The sequence below is a fragment of the Spea bombifrons genome, chromosome 1, assembly GCF_027358695.1.
Source record: "Spea bombifrons isolate aSpeBom1 chromosome 1, aSpeBom1.2.pri, whole genome shotgun sequence".
NCBI classification, from domain to species: Eukaryota; Metazoa; Chordata; class Amphibia; order Anura; family Pelobatidae; genus Spea; species Spea bombifrons.
The window spans coordinates 99,167,993-99,186,398 of record NC_071087.1 but is presented as its reverse complement, the minus strand read 5'-3'; the positions used below and the strand labels follow the sequence as shown (position 1 = coordinate 99,186,398).

The window sequence follows — 18,406 nt, the reverse complement described above, 5'->3', positions numbered from 1 at the left end:
ATATATACATAGATGCACACATGGATTAGGGAGGCGCTTAAGCACCAGGCATGATGTTTCCCTTAGGGGGTAGGTAGTGGCATCAAACGAAGAACAAGGAGTGCTCAGAAGCTAGTTGGCAGATGGTATAGCAATGCTGCAGAAAGAGCTCACTGATAAGTATTAATAGAATTTTTTTTTTATAAAAATAATAATAATAATAATAATACAGGGAAAAAATATATATACAGACGATAGTAACTGGGATAAGTAGTCCACAGTGACTGATGTTCATTGCTTAATTGTCCAATGAAGATATGGTATTTCTCAAACTTGAATGAACAGTCATTCAAAATATTTAAAAAAAAAAAATCAATAATTTGATTTCACATACAAATCAAAAATTTCAATACCGTCGTTATCTAAACCCTTCTGCTTTGCTCATGCGGGAAGTTTAAACACTCCACATGGAACAGAGGGACGGGGATAATAAAGCAATCATTTGGTGATAAAATACATTTTAGCATAAAAATAATTAATGTATAATACATAATAATTAAAAGGTAGCCCCCTGTAAGCTTGTACAGGAGGATAAGGTACTTTATAATACATAAATAAATGAGGAAAATGATGGCATTTATTTAACCTTTAATCTTTTTAGTTAACCTTTAATGAGTAACTGAGAGGCTAGACAATGCAAGTTTGCCAGATGCTAAATACCCTTCTTCAGACATGGAAATGAGACCTTAGTGTCCTGAAAGCTCACATTTTATATTTCCCTGGTTATCCAATCAAAGATCCTTATACCACACTGAAGCACATAGACTCCTATTTAAAAATAAGCCAAATCCTGCAAATTAACGCACAAAGCTGTTTTTTCTCTTAAACATGAGTAGTACAAAAGTGCTATTATTCCTTTCTATTTTTCCCCCCATTTTTCTACTATATGGCTACTTTCAATGTTAGAATGGCTAAACGAGCTCGGTATGTACAAGTCACAAATTTTCTTAGCAACTGCACCCTGTAGTTATCACAGTCAGAAAAGCCATGCTTCCAGCGCAGTGAAGGTATAGAAAGTACAGCCCATAGATGGTATGAATGCATTGAAGAGATGATGTTTGTGAATAAGTCTATACGTGGGAACTTTATTGATCCCGGACACGAACTTTAGATTTCTTTTTAGATTTGCCTTCATCTAGATCGCTACAAGTTATATAACTGAAGATGATGAATGCAGTTGATGTGTATCTTTATGTATTAACCCCTTAAGGACAATGGGCGGTCCCTAAACCCATTGAAAACAATGCATTTTGAGCCCGTACATGTACGGGCTTTGTCATTAAGGGGTTAAGTTTCTACAGAAATAAACAATGTCCAAAATGTGCTTGAAATTCAAATCTAATGTACGGTACTTCAATTAATATGGAAATTGCAACCCAGCTCTTCAAAAAGTTCATACACAACTGTGACAAGTTGACTTGGAGTGTTATTGTATTGCCAACATAGCACACCTAGTATAATGTCATCATTCCCAAATCATACTTATTATATTTTGACCTGATCTACCAATAATGTGATTCTCCAATTAAGAAACAAATCCAATAAACAAACATTTTTGTATAGCACTTGAAGTTTATTTTGTATTCAGCGTTAGTGGCAATATCTACCTTTTATCATCTGTCAATCTTAGCCCCAGCACACAGAAAACGCATCTCAACACTCCCTGTTCTGCAAAATAAATTGTTTGGTGGGAAAGCCCTAATTAGACCAAGATGTGTGAAAGTTAATTACCAAGAGGATGGGACCAAATCTTTGCATTTATTCATCTTTTTTAAGCATAAAATGCCATAAAAATTAAGCAATCTGGAATAATGATTTTGTAGGACACCAGCTCAAGCCTATAAGCGATTACTTCACACTAAGAAAACTATTAAAACTTCAGCCTGCTGCTGTTCTGCGCAACAACTTAAGTTGCATAAAATAAATCCACAGCCAATATGCACGAGTCTGACTAATGAAAGTGATCGTATAAAGCGGTACATTGTCGCACTTTATTCATACACTCTTTTGTAAATTTATTATAAAAAATTTTCTCTGTATAAGAAAACAAAGCAATGCAAATTTCAAACGGGGAAGGAGACACAACACAAGAAAGATTCCGAGTAAGCTCTGCATTTCATAATAAATGCCCTCGTTTCAGAAGTCATATACACTGGCTCATTTTGCCATTCATAGTTAGCACATTTTTTTTTCACGGAAACAAAGAAAAAAAAATGAACTGATTGTACTAACAGTTTAACTAGTTATCTTTATTGTTTACGCAAACTGTGAGAACAGATGGCTGTCTCTGCGAGGAACGGAGTTCATACCTTGTAATATAAGAAAGAATGGAATTATATCCATCACAGTTCTCTGTGGGTATCTGAAAGCTGTAACGTACATAGACAATGCTTTGAAAATGTCTGCTGGCTTGAATAACTCACTCAGGCGCCTTTCCTGACCCTGAAAGGACAGGGTAGTTCCAAGAAATTCCCAAGGCTACTGGCGAATTGACCATTGCTGGTTGGAGAAGGGTGGCCAAGGGACTCCAGGAGGAAGAATCAACATTTTTAATAGACACCTCCTCCATTTTTATTTGTGATTGTGGGGGCAAAAGTAAAATAAAAAAACAGAACAAAAGCAACAAGGGCTTTTCTGTTCACACACTGTGTGACAGGACAGGTTCTTCATAGTACAGTATGGTATACATGGAGTAGTATGCAATATCTGCTTGTTCTAGATTTTTACATTTCCTGCCCCTAAGCCTTGGACCAATGCCATATTTTGGAAATCCTGTTGTAAGTGTATTAACCGCATGTATTAAGAAATCCTTGTTAGTAAAAATGGATGAAAAAGACAAAGACAATCAATGTTGCTGTCTGATCTGCATGCTGTGTGCCTGGGACCATACATGGACCTAAAGCATGAAACTGAGCCTATGCCTTGTGGAAGAAAGAAACTAAAGAAAAAAATTATATATCTAAACCATGTCCAGATATCTTAAGACTGACAAAATGTTGTTTTAAATATCTTGCGTTGCTTTGGAAGACCAATTGGGCCACCAACATAGGAACCAGAATATTAGGGTTATTAAAGCAGGAGAGCTTGGGTTCTGACTTCCTGAAATCACTGTGGAATATAAAGGGCCATCCCTGGCCAGTTTCTCTCCAAGAAGGGCTTACTGGCACTACATAATGCATAGTAATTAGGGAGATGACTTTCCAGAAATCTCACTGATTTACATATCCTTTATACTGGACCTTAGGAGCTATTGTTGGAGCAGACGCTCACTGGGGTTGGCCCTTTACAATGTATAGTGAGGTCAGCGAGATGAAACCACTGGACTACTGCCTACTCTCCTTTTAGTGAATAAACCCCCATTTAGTGACATGAACATAGCATATTTTAAGGAAATGCCAATCCAAATAATGTATCCATTTATTTTTTTAATAACTATAATGTTTGTGTGATATATGTGACCTAATAGATTTTCTGGACTTCTGGATATGTCAATGTTTGCTGTAAATGGCATCTTAAGGGCATTTATCACTTTTTCGTCCCTATAAGCTTGAATAATGTGTGGCATGCATGATTAAGTATGATTGACTTATATACTCCAAAAAAGTAAAGCCGATACAATGGTTCTCACAAAACGCATAAAGCACAAGAAGGAGGGAAGAATAAATAACCATTATATTGGCGTTATATTATTATCGCATATTTAAATTGCACGTATACAACAATCAGGACAGGACAACTTCCAGATGTAACATTAAAATAATTCTAATGCTACCTATTCAGCATAACATTATCTAAAGCAACCTGGAAGGATATAATAGCATTTTACATTACCATAACAAACAGCCGTTCCTACAATTCCTACAACACTATTTGACGAAATTGTGTAGCCTTTTAGTTTATGACTGTGTGCTTAAAAACGTCTCTATAAACCCCAAGTGGTAAACGGGAGCAATCACCATAACAACCAATGCAATGTTTCAGCTGACTGCTCCACACTCACCACTTTGCGCCAGAATTGTTCTTTATACAGAACCACATGCCATTACCACTTACTGCTAGAAGCACAACGGATTCCATTGAAAAGCCACAGTCTCAAAGATCAAAAGCATGCCAATAATGTTATATATGGGAGCTAGAGCTATATGTATTTAGCTCTAACACTTCGCAAGTTATATCCATTTCCCCTAAACAATTTTGACGGCAGCAATGCCAGACCACTATGTAAAATAGCCTAGAAACAGGTTTTCAGGTTGGGACATATACATATGAAGGACATATAAGGCATGTACAGTTCGACAGGCTTCCTTAACAATAAGCATGGTCCCTATGGTTGCTTTGGGTAGACCACCCAGTGACACCAGTAATGGTGCTTCTAAGGCTGCATTTAGCTACAAGAATTAAATTCAGCCTAGTAGGTAGAGGAGCATCTTTCAGTGATAGAAGGTGCAGGCTACTACACAGCCTCTGTTTTAGTCTTCTGTATTAAGTTACTGTTCAACTGCCAGATCGTGTTTTCAATATGCGTAACACAAAGTGGCGTAAGGCTGACTTTTCATAGGGGAAACTTAATTTGCATTGCTGGCTCTCTGATGTAATGGATTACATTTTAGTAAATATGGAAAAGAATACACACCTGCCTATAATCAAATCTGCTTCGACCAAAGGAAACTTGGATACTTCTGAAAATACAACGCATGAGACCGGAAATGAAAGTTTTGTCTCTCCGTTTTTTTTGTTGTTGTTTTTTAACATTGTGGTAGGTTTGTGCTTTTGTTGATTTCCCCGTGTCTCCTTGGCCTGGGATTTCTTCATAGAGAGCACATGCTATAGGCTTGATTGCCTTAAGTTACGGCTTATTGCACTTTAATAACCATTATCTCGAGTGACAGTTAATTCAAGATTGCTGGACACTATCTGGCAGAGTTTAGTAAGTAGGATATATTGGCTAACCCACAGATAAAGTATCTCTATAACTAATTCTGCTGTTTTACATTTTATAAATCTCATACAGAATTTCCAACATGAGTTTAATGCATCATGTTCTGCTGACCACTTCTCCGCACAGCCGTTTTTTCTGGAGCAATCAAAAATACAGTTCACAATTATTATTTTATTTATTTTTAATAAGATGTGTATCACTGTCAGACAATATGTATCACCATATTGACATTATACCACCAACAAGATAACCCCTGTATAGACACTATACTATACTGCAAGGTGGGACGGTAAAAGCAGGTAACTTATGATTCAATATATGGCCCCTGGGGTTTCTAGAGCCACCAGCTATTTACCTCCATAAAGGAGTCCCTTTCGGTAAATACGATATTAGACAGTGCTGGATGGCAAGCACCGAGTTATGTGCCAATGAGTGTTTTTCCGCAAGCCCACATTGAGAAACATGAAGAATATTTATAGGATTTAGTCATAGAAGAGGTACATACTACATACCGTGTTCCCAATAAAATAACCTTACCAGAATATACCGTATTTCCGAAAACCAAGCTTTGGTGTTAAACTCATGTCTAGATCGTAAGCTCCTTTGAGCAGGGCCCTCCTGACCCCTTGTTTCTGTAAGTCAAATTGTTCTGTTGAACGTGACGTGTCCTGCCTACCCATTGTACAGCGCTATGGAATTTGATGGCGCTATATAAAACAATAAAAAATAATAATGTCATATAAAATATAAAAAAAATGTCTTCCACTTAGTTTATGAAGCACCTGAATAGAATTTATTAGTGCATAGTTCATCAAAAAATTAGTGATCCAAGACCAATGCAGCAACTAATGTATGGAAAAATCTTACTCGCTAAATAACTTTAAGTATTACCCAAACCTGAACTTGTATATGGTGTATATATGGTGTATATAGCTCAACCAGCACTGAATGCATGTAAAAGTACTATTAAAGTACTTTGTACTGTGAAGAGTTTTGGGGTGGTGAAGAACCGCAAATACATGGTAGGGATTCTGAAACAGGTGTTGCATATGGTGGCCAAACTGTCCCTTTAACTACATTATACAAAGATAAAGAATCACAGTACTGCAGAATATGATGACACTATATAAATTACATATTATCAATAATAATAATCATTGCACAAGACAAAGACTTGTCCCAAACTAATGGAAATTCAAAGTCGCGTCCTGTAATCATAGTACTCCCGAGCACAAGACTTGACACCTCGGTTTACAGGCACTGCAGCTGCCCGAGAAGACAATTAAAATGGTCTATTCACATCCTACCTTGTAAACAGACCTCGAGACATCACCGTCTTCTACCTCCCCCCCTTCACTCCAAGAATAGCCCTAGCTCCCAAATTGTATACCCTTTCCTTATAATTGAAAAGGCTGGATGACAACTTCTCATTAACCCTATTCTGGTAAAGTGCAAATACGTATTGAAAAAGAAAACAGTAAAGACGTTGACGTATCAAAGTGTTTTTTTTAGACAGAACATAAGAAAATAAAAATACTGTGGGTTTTTTTTTTTTTTTGTATATTTAAGCCATCTTTCTCTCAAACGATAGCTCTAGCTCCCAAATTGTTTACCCTTTGCTTCTAATTGCTCTTGGAAGACCTTTGTGCATGTTCCAGGAAATATGCTGTAACTGGTTAGAAAAGAAAAAAAAAAGGCAAAGGACGAAGTGGATTTTAATGAAGAAGGGAGTAATCTGCGTGTGAACGTACTTAAAATAAAAAATAATTAAAAAAAAATACTAGAAAACAAACATATAAGTCATCTGGATTCTGTACTTAGAGGCTCATAGGGATCCAGCTGCTCCTACACTTGACAGCCCCTCCAGCAATTACTACAGCTAGTTTCTGGAGAAGCTGCCTGCATCATCGTGGAAATCAATAGCTGCTGTCAGCATTGCAAAATATTGAAAAACCAACAGTAATAATAAAAAAAAAAAATAAGGATTTTAGAACTTGCGTCAAGTGTTTTGCGGTGAATAAATAATTACAGCCCCCCAACAAAGAGAGTAACATACTGGCATACTAACCAAGAAACTACAGTATAAAGTATCTGCCATACGAACATACAGATAAACACTTTAAAAAATATATACAAAATAACCACACATACTATTAAGATACATAAAATACAATATAGATTTTTTGGCATATTGTCAAATAAATATTGGTTACAGGTTTTTGAGAAAGTAATGTAATTAATACTTTGCGTGAAAAAAAAGAACCGATTATCACCATATATTTTTATTTTCCATCCCAAGCAAAAAAAAATCACATTCTGTTGATCAACAAACCGCGTGTGTTGAGAAATGTAATGGGAAAACTATCTATATGAAAGATAGATGATAGACGGACGCCCAGAGGCTTCCAGTAATGTAAACGTGTTACACATACACACGACACTGAACACGTGGATGTCAAGAATTGGACATTTTATTAAATCGAATGAATTAAAAATGCTAGAGCGATTTAGTATAAAGAGTAAATATGGAGAGAGAGAAAAAAATCAACACATCTGCTGGACTCACTAGAGCTGAGCTTAAATCTAAAGGACGCAGACGTTTCTAAGTTCAGAAGATTCATACATTCTTTATGATCAATCTGTCTTTAACTTCAGCACTCGGTAAAGAAAACAAAAAAGGAAAACAACAACAAAAAAAAAACAACCACCGCTGTGAGCCTTGGGACAAAACAGCTTTGGGAAGACGCTATTCCAGCAGCAAGCAAAACTGATCTCTGATTGGCAAGTGTGAGAGCTCTTTGTAGGTACTCACAACCTGCCAAGTGTGGAGGCCCCCAGCCTGAATGGGATGCTAATCTCGTGGAGGCATCGGGGGGTTTGTAACACACCAGAACAACAACTCAAGTAGGCAGTACTCAATGGACAGCAGCTCCACTCTCAAAGCGGGGAGGCATAAGCCCGCATGCAAAAAGCAGTTCCTTGTTAGTTCCACAAGTAAAGAATCCGGGACCATAACTCGCATCAAAATTTCCTTTGGTCTGCATGGAGTCACTAAATAACGTCCTATGGGTTCAAACGCTGTGTGATGTGCAAAGAAAGATGCAGTAAACTCCCGGGTAGCAATGGACTGCAGGCCCTCCTCATACAGCAGGGGTTTCAACAAAGAAAAAAAAAACTAGCCTCCTTTAAACATTAATGAAAACCTCTATGATTAGGATCCCGATGATAAAGAAACCATCATCATCACCATCACATTGCATAATGCCCCACACAGACCCATCCCTTTTCTCATTTACTCCCATTAATAATATTCAAGGGAAATGCATTTATAAAGAGGATGCCAGACACAGATGCAGATTGCAGAACCCACAACCAATCCCCATTTCCTCCCCATCAATTCCCTTTCCATGCACAACCAGATCTACAAATACCAAAGAGCACTTAGCAAAGAGGGGGATTAACCCAATAAATGCCCAAGTCTCTCCTGCATCCCAACCCCCCCCCCTTTCTCTTTTATTTCATCCCCCACCCCAGACATCAGACCACAGTGATGAAAACACACACTACCAGGGGTACGGCAGGCAGACACAGAGAAAGAAGACAAAAAACACACAGGGAATGAATGAGATGGGCAGCAGAGGGCTGAAATATACCCCACGGACACTACTAGCCATGCACATGTTTTTTTTCTTTTTGCACCTGCCTGTTAAATAATATGCATTAGACTACATGCAATAACCAGCCCTGTGCATATCGCTGATTCCCACAGACACAGATATCGAGGAAGGCATTCCAGCAGCGTGATACGGACCGAACGGGTGAAGGAGCGGAGCAAAGAACACACCACACACAGATACACATATAACATATATAATCTATACATGTCGACAGATATACAGTAATAAGAAGAAGAATATTCACCTTGGCTGTGGACTATTGTGTTGTTGGTTGTTGTTGTGGGTGATGGGGATGATGAAGATGAGGGTGGAGAGAAGGTGGTGGTGGTTGTTGTGGTGGTGGTGATGGTGGTGGTGGAGGATGAGGAGGAGAGGAGTAGTTGTTGATGGGTAACAGTCGCCAGGACTACGGTGGCTATGGCGCTGGATTCACAAGGCAACAGTTGCTATAACTCACAAAAGAGGGAGGCAACCTAACCTGAGAGGAGGAAGAGGCGGGGCCACCACTGACATCCACACACACAACCTGACAGCCAGACATGAAGAAGGCGGGGAAAGGGGCTGAACGTTCAGGCCTCTTTTTTTTTCTTCTTCAATAAACTTTATTTTGCGCGTACAAATACCGATTTCCCTTTTATTGCAAGGTGCTTTTTCCTAGTGAGTTAAATGTCAGTTCGCGTTTCGGTGTTGGAAGGCTGACCCTCGCCAGCATAGCTGCGTTCCTGGGGATGTGGCTTTGTTTTTTCGGAACAATATGTCACATAGCTCGATGCTTCATTATCTGCCCGTATTCTGCAATTGTGCAAGGACATAATCTGGTCGGGTTGGACCTGGCTATGTGGTGGAACATCTGCTGAATGTATATATGTGCGATTTATATATATATATATATATATATATATATAAAGCACTCTCATATATATATATATAGAGATCTACATATATATATATATATATATATATATATGTAGTATAGAGTGTACATAAATTAAATTAATAAAATAATAACATTTAATAGCTCCGCGAAATAGGGTTGGACTATATTATTTTTTAAACATATATATATATATATATATATATAAATATTCTTTGCTAGTAAATGCAAATATTAGTAACAATATTACTAAAGCAATGCAAGAGAAAAAAAATGAGTCTCCCGCAACTCCCTCCATAATTGTAATACAATAAACCTGACAGGCTGAAATAAAACTTACATGTAGGTTGAAACTCGAAGCTTATTTTTGTCAAATAACATACAGAAAACGTGTCCATTACTGCTATCTGACATTTCGTAGCAAAGTCACGTTAATGGTACAGCCAGAATATATTTAATTAAAGGCTCTCGTAGCACTGAATATACTTTGCATTTTTTTCTAGATAAAAAAATAGGACCAAAAGTCATAGGTTTCAACAGGCGAGGAGAGAGAAAAAAAAATAACGAGGCGAATTGCAACTCCCAAGTGAAAATAAATAAATTGGTCACTGGGCACAACTAGTTTTAGGCTTCCAGAGGCCCAAAAGGCTGCATGAGAAAACAGGAAAGATAATTAGGGAAAAACTGCCCCAGGCGACCAGACGTGTATGATCACTATTAATGAGCAATACATGCTTATTATACCCTGTGGTGACACCTGGGAACGTTTCTTCAAGGGAAACTATCAACGCTGCGTGTGTATGTATATATATATATATATATATATATATATGTACGCTTTAAAAAAAGTACTGCACTATAAGAAAAATATTACATTATTATTGGACTAACATTCCATTTTAATGGCGAGCATTCAAGAATATCAACCTACCTTTATCAAGTCAAAAGCAATACTAACCACAAAATATGTAAGTAAGACATAGCCGGCAGATAGGGGTTAAGGAGAACGATAGCGCAGCATGTGAGAATGTAGCTGGCGCTATTAAGCTGGGTTTCCTTTGTGAACATTTTGATGATCTGCTTTTTATTCAGCCATATGCGGTATTTTCCCGTGTATGTAACGTGGAGTAGCCGTGTTAGTCTAGTAGTGTAAATTGGAAAAAAAATGAGTATGCAAATGACCTCAAAAGAACCCCTTAATAGTGATCTAATATTTCTCCTTACCCCATATACTACTCCCCATGTCTTACTTAGATGTTTTATGGTTAGTTTTGTTTTGAGTTGATAAAGGGAGGTTGATACTCTTGAAAACTCGTCCTTAAAATGGAATGTTAGTCCAATAAAAAGGTATTTTTTTATATTGCAGTACTCATTTTTTTCCAATTTACACTACTGGACTAACATGACACTAATAGTCTCTTTAAAACTAAATAAAACCAGAACTCGTTTGGTGAATATGTGATCTACTACATTCTTTCCTAGTCCTATTGTTGGTTTAAGTTTATTAATTCCTCTTTAGCAGGAGTTAATTTTCCTTTCGTAACAGAGATCAATCCTGTGAAAATGGCAGCTTTTGTGATTGGGGGTGGGGGTCACTTGACTTTTTCCTAGTTTTGGTTCCTTGTTCCTTATTTTGGGTATAGAATTTTATAACTATACAACATGTTGCGTTCCTGGGAGAAGAAGTGGATCAGATTATTATAATTCTTGCTTCAACAGAAAAGACTGGCCTTGTGGTTTGACCGATGGTTAAATAAATTAAGTATATATTTTGTCAGTTAGTTTATAGATAGAATATGATGATGATGATGATGATGTGAGCACCAAAATAACAAAAAAAATGTTATCCATGTGAAAAATACAAACAGAACATTAATTAAAACTAGGATAGAACAGGTTTTCCTGCAAAGCTTTTGTGTTACACAGTACATGTCACGGCCGTCTATATTAGCACGTGACAAAGAATTCATCTAGCAGAGCTGAACGGTAATATTTAATAGTTTCGTACTCGCACAGTATAATTGAAAATTTCAGTTAGCTTTAGTTTGATTATTTGTACCAAAACTCTGCTGTTGTTGGAGGCTTTTTTAATAGATGCCTACATTAAAGAGAACTACTTTTTGTTCTATTTTGATTGTCTTAGAGAAATCTTTTTACAGGTATGCTAGGAACTGAACAGTCTTTAAAGGTGCAGTCATGTCATGTTTATCATATGCCAAGGTCTCCTAGTGTCCTTTATAGTGAGTACACTGCAGAGCTGCTTAGTCCCTCAGCTGCCATCTGGCATGGTAGCCTCTTTAGCCCGTTATTCATTCCAGTTAGCTTTTTCACAGTAACTGCAGCCATCAGGTGGTTTAGTGTGCAGCCACCTGCTTGATTGATGTGCGTGCATGCGTACAGGTGACTGTGTATATCCAACAAATGGCCCCATGCACATGATTTATAGGCCACGGTCTTAAAGTGGCAGGGCCAATTTTAATCTCAAATCCATTCCTGCCAGGGGCACATGAACAATTCTGGGAAACTGCTATGCAATGGCTCATGTGGCATTTTAACACATCAATTAGGAAAAGCGATGTATGAGATTGCTGCCCTAGGCTTGTCACAGGGCAGAGCCTCAGGATTTGTGTGGAAGAGAATGTCTTTCTTGGGCTACTGTTGCACCATGACATCAAATCAGAGTGCTGCACTTCAGAGGGACATGTAGGGTAAAAGATACTCCCAAGGCTGTTATTGGCATAGACCTCTGTAGTGTAAATAGGCTGATTACATGGATATGTCCAGTGTCCCCAAATAGCCCATTTAGCAATTTGTGAAGGAGGCAGGGGCTACCTTCCACCAGACTTACAAGCCTAGGCACTGTTGTCTTAGGCCATAATACCCTGCTATCCAGATTAGGAAATAAGTAGCATATTTAAGTGAAGCAAACACTGTTTGATCCACTATTCCATAAAAAACATGACTGTAGGATGCAGTTTCAGAGGGTACACAGTTTAGCAGTTAGATGCAGCAGCATACAAGGCTTTAGTTGCAACATCTTAGCAGATGTGTCAGACTGAGCAAAAAAATTTAAGCTGTCAATGAAGGAATGGAAATGCTGGAAAGGTATGTTCTCTTAAACACATAGTGAAAAGCCCCTCAAGCAGAGATAAAGTACAGCATACAGAGGCACCAGAATGCATGGTGCTAGTGAATTCTATAATTAGGAGGTCAGATGAGATAATAACTATGGTCTTGCAGATGCTCACGTCAGACTAGTTATGCATCTAGTTTATAGATTATCGGAAAAGACTGGAAATAAGGAATCTGTCTTGAAACATATTGGTACTAATGATAAAAATAAATACAGTGTGGGCTAAGTATTTCAGTAATCATCACAATCAACTAGGCAGATTGTGGAGATGTGCTCACCCCTGTCTGCTTTCACTAATCAATCAAAACAGGTGAAGTAAGAGGTGGGGAGGATAGCAATGATTCAAACACAAGTCAATGATTGAGGTGGGAAGCCCACAAACAACCACATAATAGTCAACGTACAAAAACATACGTCAGCAGAGCTACAGAGTAAGTGTCATACAAGGCATTGTAATAGAAAACGTTGTAAGGGCCCTATAACTTTTTATAAATACAGGCTGTTGTCCTTGGAGGCAAAGACTAAGCTTGTGAGTTTAAAAAATGATTCAATAAACCATTATGTATTTTGGCAGATAATTTATAGATAGAATATGGGTCATAGGCGGGTATCAGGACCAAGACCATAGATTCATAATCAGCATTCTAAGAAAAGTAGGGGTATGTAAAATGAAGGAGTCACTGAAAACACAGAGTAAGAAGAACTGAAGAACTGCAGGCCAGAGTCAAGGCAGCTGCAGCTCAACTGGTTCTTCAGTCACACGCCAAGATCAGTCACGTAAAATATGCAGTACTGTATGGATCATCTAGCACAGTATGATATCCAGTATGAAATCCTGATTATGTTACGTTAGAACAACTGGTTATGAAAGACCAAATCCTGGTGTGGGCCAATATGCTAAGGGCAGACACGGTGCATATACCTGGCAATTTCAGCAACAATGCTATCAGAATCATAAAAATATAACCACACATTGATCAATTTAGAAAATCCAAATAGAACATTAATGTACAAGAACATAATTAAAATACTGGTGGTACTTTTGTTATGTATACTACATATCACACCCACCTGTTTCTACACATAACAAAGAATTCATCATCCAAAACACTGGTGAGTTACACTAATAGCTTGAAACCCAAACAATGTTAGTGAAAATCCCATTATCACATTTTAATATTTTGTACAAATTGGTGTTGTCTGTGTCATTGTTGTTCCTACTTTAGTGATAGATACTTTTGGTATGTAGTGCAAACTCTTTTAACTGTTTAAAAACAGAACTGCTTAAAGTTAACACTACCTGAGGGGACCTGATGGTTCAAATGAGTCTGGATTTTTAAAGTCGAAAGCCCTTGCCCAAGAACTCACAATGAAAACATTTCTTGCTGTATTTGCAAGTTGAACTACAAATGCAAATAAACTGAGTCACGTCAGTCAAGTCGACAGACTTTTTAAGTAGATAAACCCTGGAGAGTGGATCTGATGAATTGGTGATCAATGGATTCTAAGCTCTACATTTGTATGTCTTTTGTCTCTCTTTGCAAGAATTAATATCCTAATAAATATTATTTTCCACTGACTTCTCCTTGGTTTAAACGCTATGCAAACTCTTGTCCAATCCAGGTGTTTTATGTATCACCTAATCTGGCTGGTATGGATATTCATATAACGTCTTTGGAGCTACTACAACAAACAGATTCTAATGTAACATTGTACATGATGTCAAAAACAATTTGTATCTGCAGAAAAAAGTGGTTTGATTGCCATTGTTCTATGTGGGTGAAATTGTCCTTGTTTTAAGAAATAATGGGCTGATCCCAGCTGAAATGTATACTAGTGCTCCAAAACCATATTTGGTTACATGCTTCCAAACAAGCTCAATTCACAAGTGCATTAACTACATGTATGAACTAAAGGACTGTATTAGTGGAAATACTTAAGAACTATTAGAAGGGATGCTGTCTATAGAGATGTGAACTAGACTTGGGTTCACACGTTTTCATGGGAAAAATATTCTTCCTATTCGAAGAAATTCGTCTATCTCCGTTTTCGTGTTCAACAAAATTCGGATGACATTTCCAGAAATCCCATTTGTTCGTCTGGTTGCCATGGAAACAAGAAATAAACATGTAGAAGTAGTTGAATAGGGAAGAGGGTTAAGGATAGTAGTGGACTGGTTAAATTGTCTTAAATTGATTAATTAAATTAATTAATGATCTTAATTAAATGAAAACCATAGAAAGTCTTAGACACTGCGATAAATGGCTCACCAAGTGTCACACTGAAGAATCTCACTCTGTAAAATGCTCAGAGGCAGCACAAGAGTGTCACATAAAGCAATCAAAGTGAAATGAACGGATCCCCTGCCTGCTCTGCTCTTACATAGGCTCTGCATTACTAGTCTGCTTTTTTTCTTTGAAAGATGCAGCACAGCCATTGAAGAAGCCCTCAGTATTATGTGACAGTAGTGAGCTGATTGTACAAACGAAGATCAGCTCACTCAATGTCCTTCCTCTTAGTGCAGGCAAAATGGCGAGATTCTCCTCCTCTTACTATAGTGGTGGCAGAAGCGACAGAACGAAGGAAGATTTTCGTATTGCACACATTCATTCGTTTCTTTTGTCCAATGTTGCATTTGTCCGTTCGTCATTCAGATGAATGGGCGAAATGGTAAGGAAATGTCAGCACAAAACGCATTTGCACAAATGCGCAAGTCTAATGTTTACCTTCTTTTCCAATGCCCCCTGCGGCCATATTTGGAATTATACATTAAAGGCACTGCCTAAATGTGTGGGATGGGCTGGATTTCTATTTAAACTCCTCTAATCCAGCCCCTCCTAAACACTCTACCTCATCCTGAAAGAAATCGCGGGCAGCTTGAATGTAACCACGCTGATCTCACTTTTACAGAGGAAGCCATCAATCCTCTGTAGCCAATTCTTACAGACAATAATGGTATCGGGTAACATAAGTCACTGCTGTCAAGCTCCACTGTCTCCCTTTCCTTCACCCTTTACTAATAAATCTTTCATTATTATCTGGCTCCTTTTCTTTCGCTTTCTTTGTAGTTCCTCACGCAACCAGTTAGCTTTCTTAACCTTGCCCCTTTCTACAACATTACAGTAATCCCAGCCTTTGCCTCATACTGTCATACTGCACCGAAATTATCCCTTTTTACTATTAAACTGTATCTGTCAGCTCTAAAACATTACCCTGTCCTCTCTATTCCAGACCAACTCTCAATATTTTCTTCTTACTGTATTTCTTATTACTGTTTACCAAAATACCCCTCCTCACACATCTCCCCATGGATGGTGGTATTTTCCTCCAACTATCTGACCTCTTACATACTAGCCCCTTTGAAAAACACACCGAGGCAGATTAGACTCTGGTGCACAGGTTCATTTTTATCCCACTCATATTAAATGGTGCTCTGTTTCTACTTTAAAAAGGCTGCTCTCCGTGTTAGCTAATCAACCAGACTCGAGCCTGCTTTTACCCATGGACAATGGTCCTCTGAAAAAATCCAGTTTCACAAAATACATTAGTGTTCTCCTTTCATCATTTTCCTTATTCCAATTTGGTAAGGGAAAGTCAGCCCTATAGCATGCTGTTGAACATGTCTATCCATTGGTGTAGTGCTGCTGTTGCTGATGGCCCTGCAATGCAAAATCTAGTATGGATCTGCTGCTGTAAGTGAAAGGTGACTGTTGAAGGTGGCAGTGATGTCCTGCATCGCTCCAAATTTCCTTTTAAAGCAAAACAAATACATTTTTTGTTAACCCATTAAGAATGAATGATGATCATAATTATCTTAACAGGTCTGTGCTTAATGCTGGCTGGGGAGTGTACTCATTATAGTGAGACCAGGAATGAAGGGCTGCAGAGCCCTGCTTCCCGATGACTATGTGATTAGTACACAGTGAGATCCCAGTGAGAAGAAGGAGAAACAGAGTGTCTAAGAATAAAATAGTGAAAAAATAAAATACAATAAAAATAGCTTAACTATTTTAAAGAAAAACAAACCAGTAAACATTTAACTAAACCCCAGTGACATCATCATCCCATCAGAGTTACCCTCTAGTTACAAGATAGATCTATAAAGAGTATGCAAAGAGAATGCAAAAATGCACAGTTTTATTTGTTTTATCACATGCCTTATAAGCATACCTGGGAACTCTCCAGTTCTCCAGGTCAACATCCGAATCCTCTGGGTCGCGGAAGCATTGTCTTGACATGCCCCACTTCCTGACCATTTTCCCTTTAACCCCTTCAGTCCCCTATGGACGTACCGGTACGTCCTGCCTTTCTTGCAGCGACAGGGACACATCCCTGCCGCTACACGGGAGATCGCATCTCTGGCTTTCTGCCGCCCGATCTCATGTAACAGCTTCCGGCACGAACGCCGGAAAACTGTTAAATATTTTTAAATGCCTGATCGCGCGATCGGGCATTCCCTTCCGGATCGCATCACTGCTGACGTCACCCTGAATCACAGGCTGTTTGTACCAACAGTGTGGTGTATGAGTTGACTACTTTGTATTATACTCTGATTTAATGATATCAAAGTTTCCAAACTGATTCTTTTCTTACTGGTTTATCACAGATGAAATCCCTGCTTGAAAACAGTTGACTTAATTTACAATATTAACTCCTTACAAGTCATGGTTTTTATAAAGACCATTATCAGAACCATTTGTTTGCAATCATTGGCGATTCACCATTTTGATAGACTATTAAAAGTTTAGGAAAGTCTCAGGATCTGCCACCATGAGAGTATCCACACTGTGTTCTGGAATTGCACCGTACAATACAATAGCAGTGAGGATATGACCTTGATATAGTTTGGTATAATAATTATGTCTTATTAGAGTGAATTGGTCTTAAGAATTATTAATGACATACTCTCCAAAGACGTGGATTTTGCTTTCTTCTTTATAGAAAGAAAGCTATTCAAAGTATTCTATAATTGGTATTGTTAATGAATGACAGAAATGCTCAGTTATAATAGCATACAATGCTATCACTTGGTGATAATTTACTTGCTACGTATACCATGCAAATCGTTTTTTTAGGTGACAAAAATACATATTTCATGGTTTGTGTGTACAAATCAAAGACAGTAGTTTTTCCTGCTGTTGCAGCTTTTCTTCTTTCATAAAAATTCAACCTCACACAGCTAAACCTTTATTTGTCTTTGATATTATTATTATTATTTGCAAAAGTAATACACAGTTTTAATTGGGGGAAAAAACAAAAACAGAAAAAAAACAAGACATAACCTTAAAAATGAACTCAACGCTTTATCCAAGGGATGGATGGCATTTCATATTCATATACGGTAGAACCGTGTTTACATTTAACCAATTCCAGCTCTAGCTTTTAACTGCCATTAATCAGAGTTGTTTTTTGGCTAAATAGCATGGCTGATATGAGGGCCGCAGTACCTGGTGGAAACCCTACTGTGAAGACCATTATTACAACCATTTGTTTGTCATCATTAGCTTAGTTGGGTATTGATACTATTTGATTAATTGATTCAATCAAAATCTCCCAAAACACAACATTTTTTTAAATGATATACATTTCTAATGCAACTCATCATTCTTGCTTCTTAATTGGTCAAAGTCTCTAATGTTTTATCAACTGAAAATGTGTGTCCCAAGACTTTCTATGAGACGTTTGTCTGCCTCCTTTGAAAGATGTACAGATCTTTTTTTTAAGTGTTTACATTTAACCGATTC

The 18,406-nt window shown here is 37.8% G+C and overlaps 1 protein-coding gene across 1 annotated transcript in view; it reads right to left on the bottom strand.

Annotated features, from left to right (window-relative positions):
- RFX3 (regulatory factor X3) overlaps positions 1-9,052 on the bottom strand; it is a 122,168-nt gene extending 113,116 nt beyond the window's left edge. The window contains exon 1 of the mRNA XM_053466186.1: positions 8,900-9,052. The gene's annotated coding sequence lies outside the window, so the exon portion shown is untranslated. The remainder of the gene's footprint in view (positions 1-8,899) is intronic.
- Between the last annotated feature and the right edge of the window lie 9,354 nt (positions 9,053-18,406).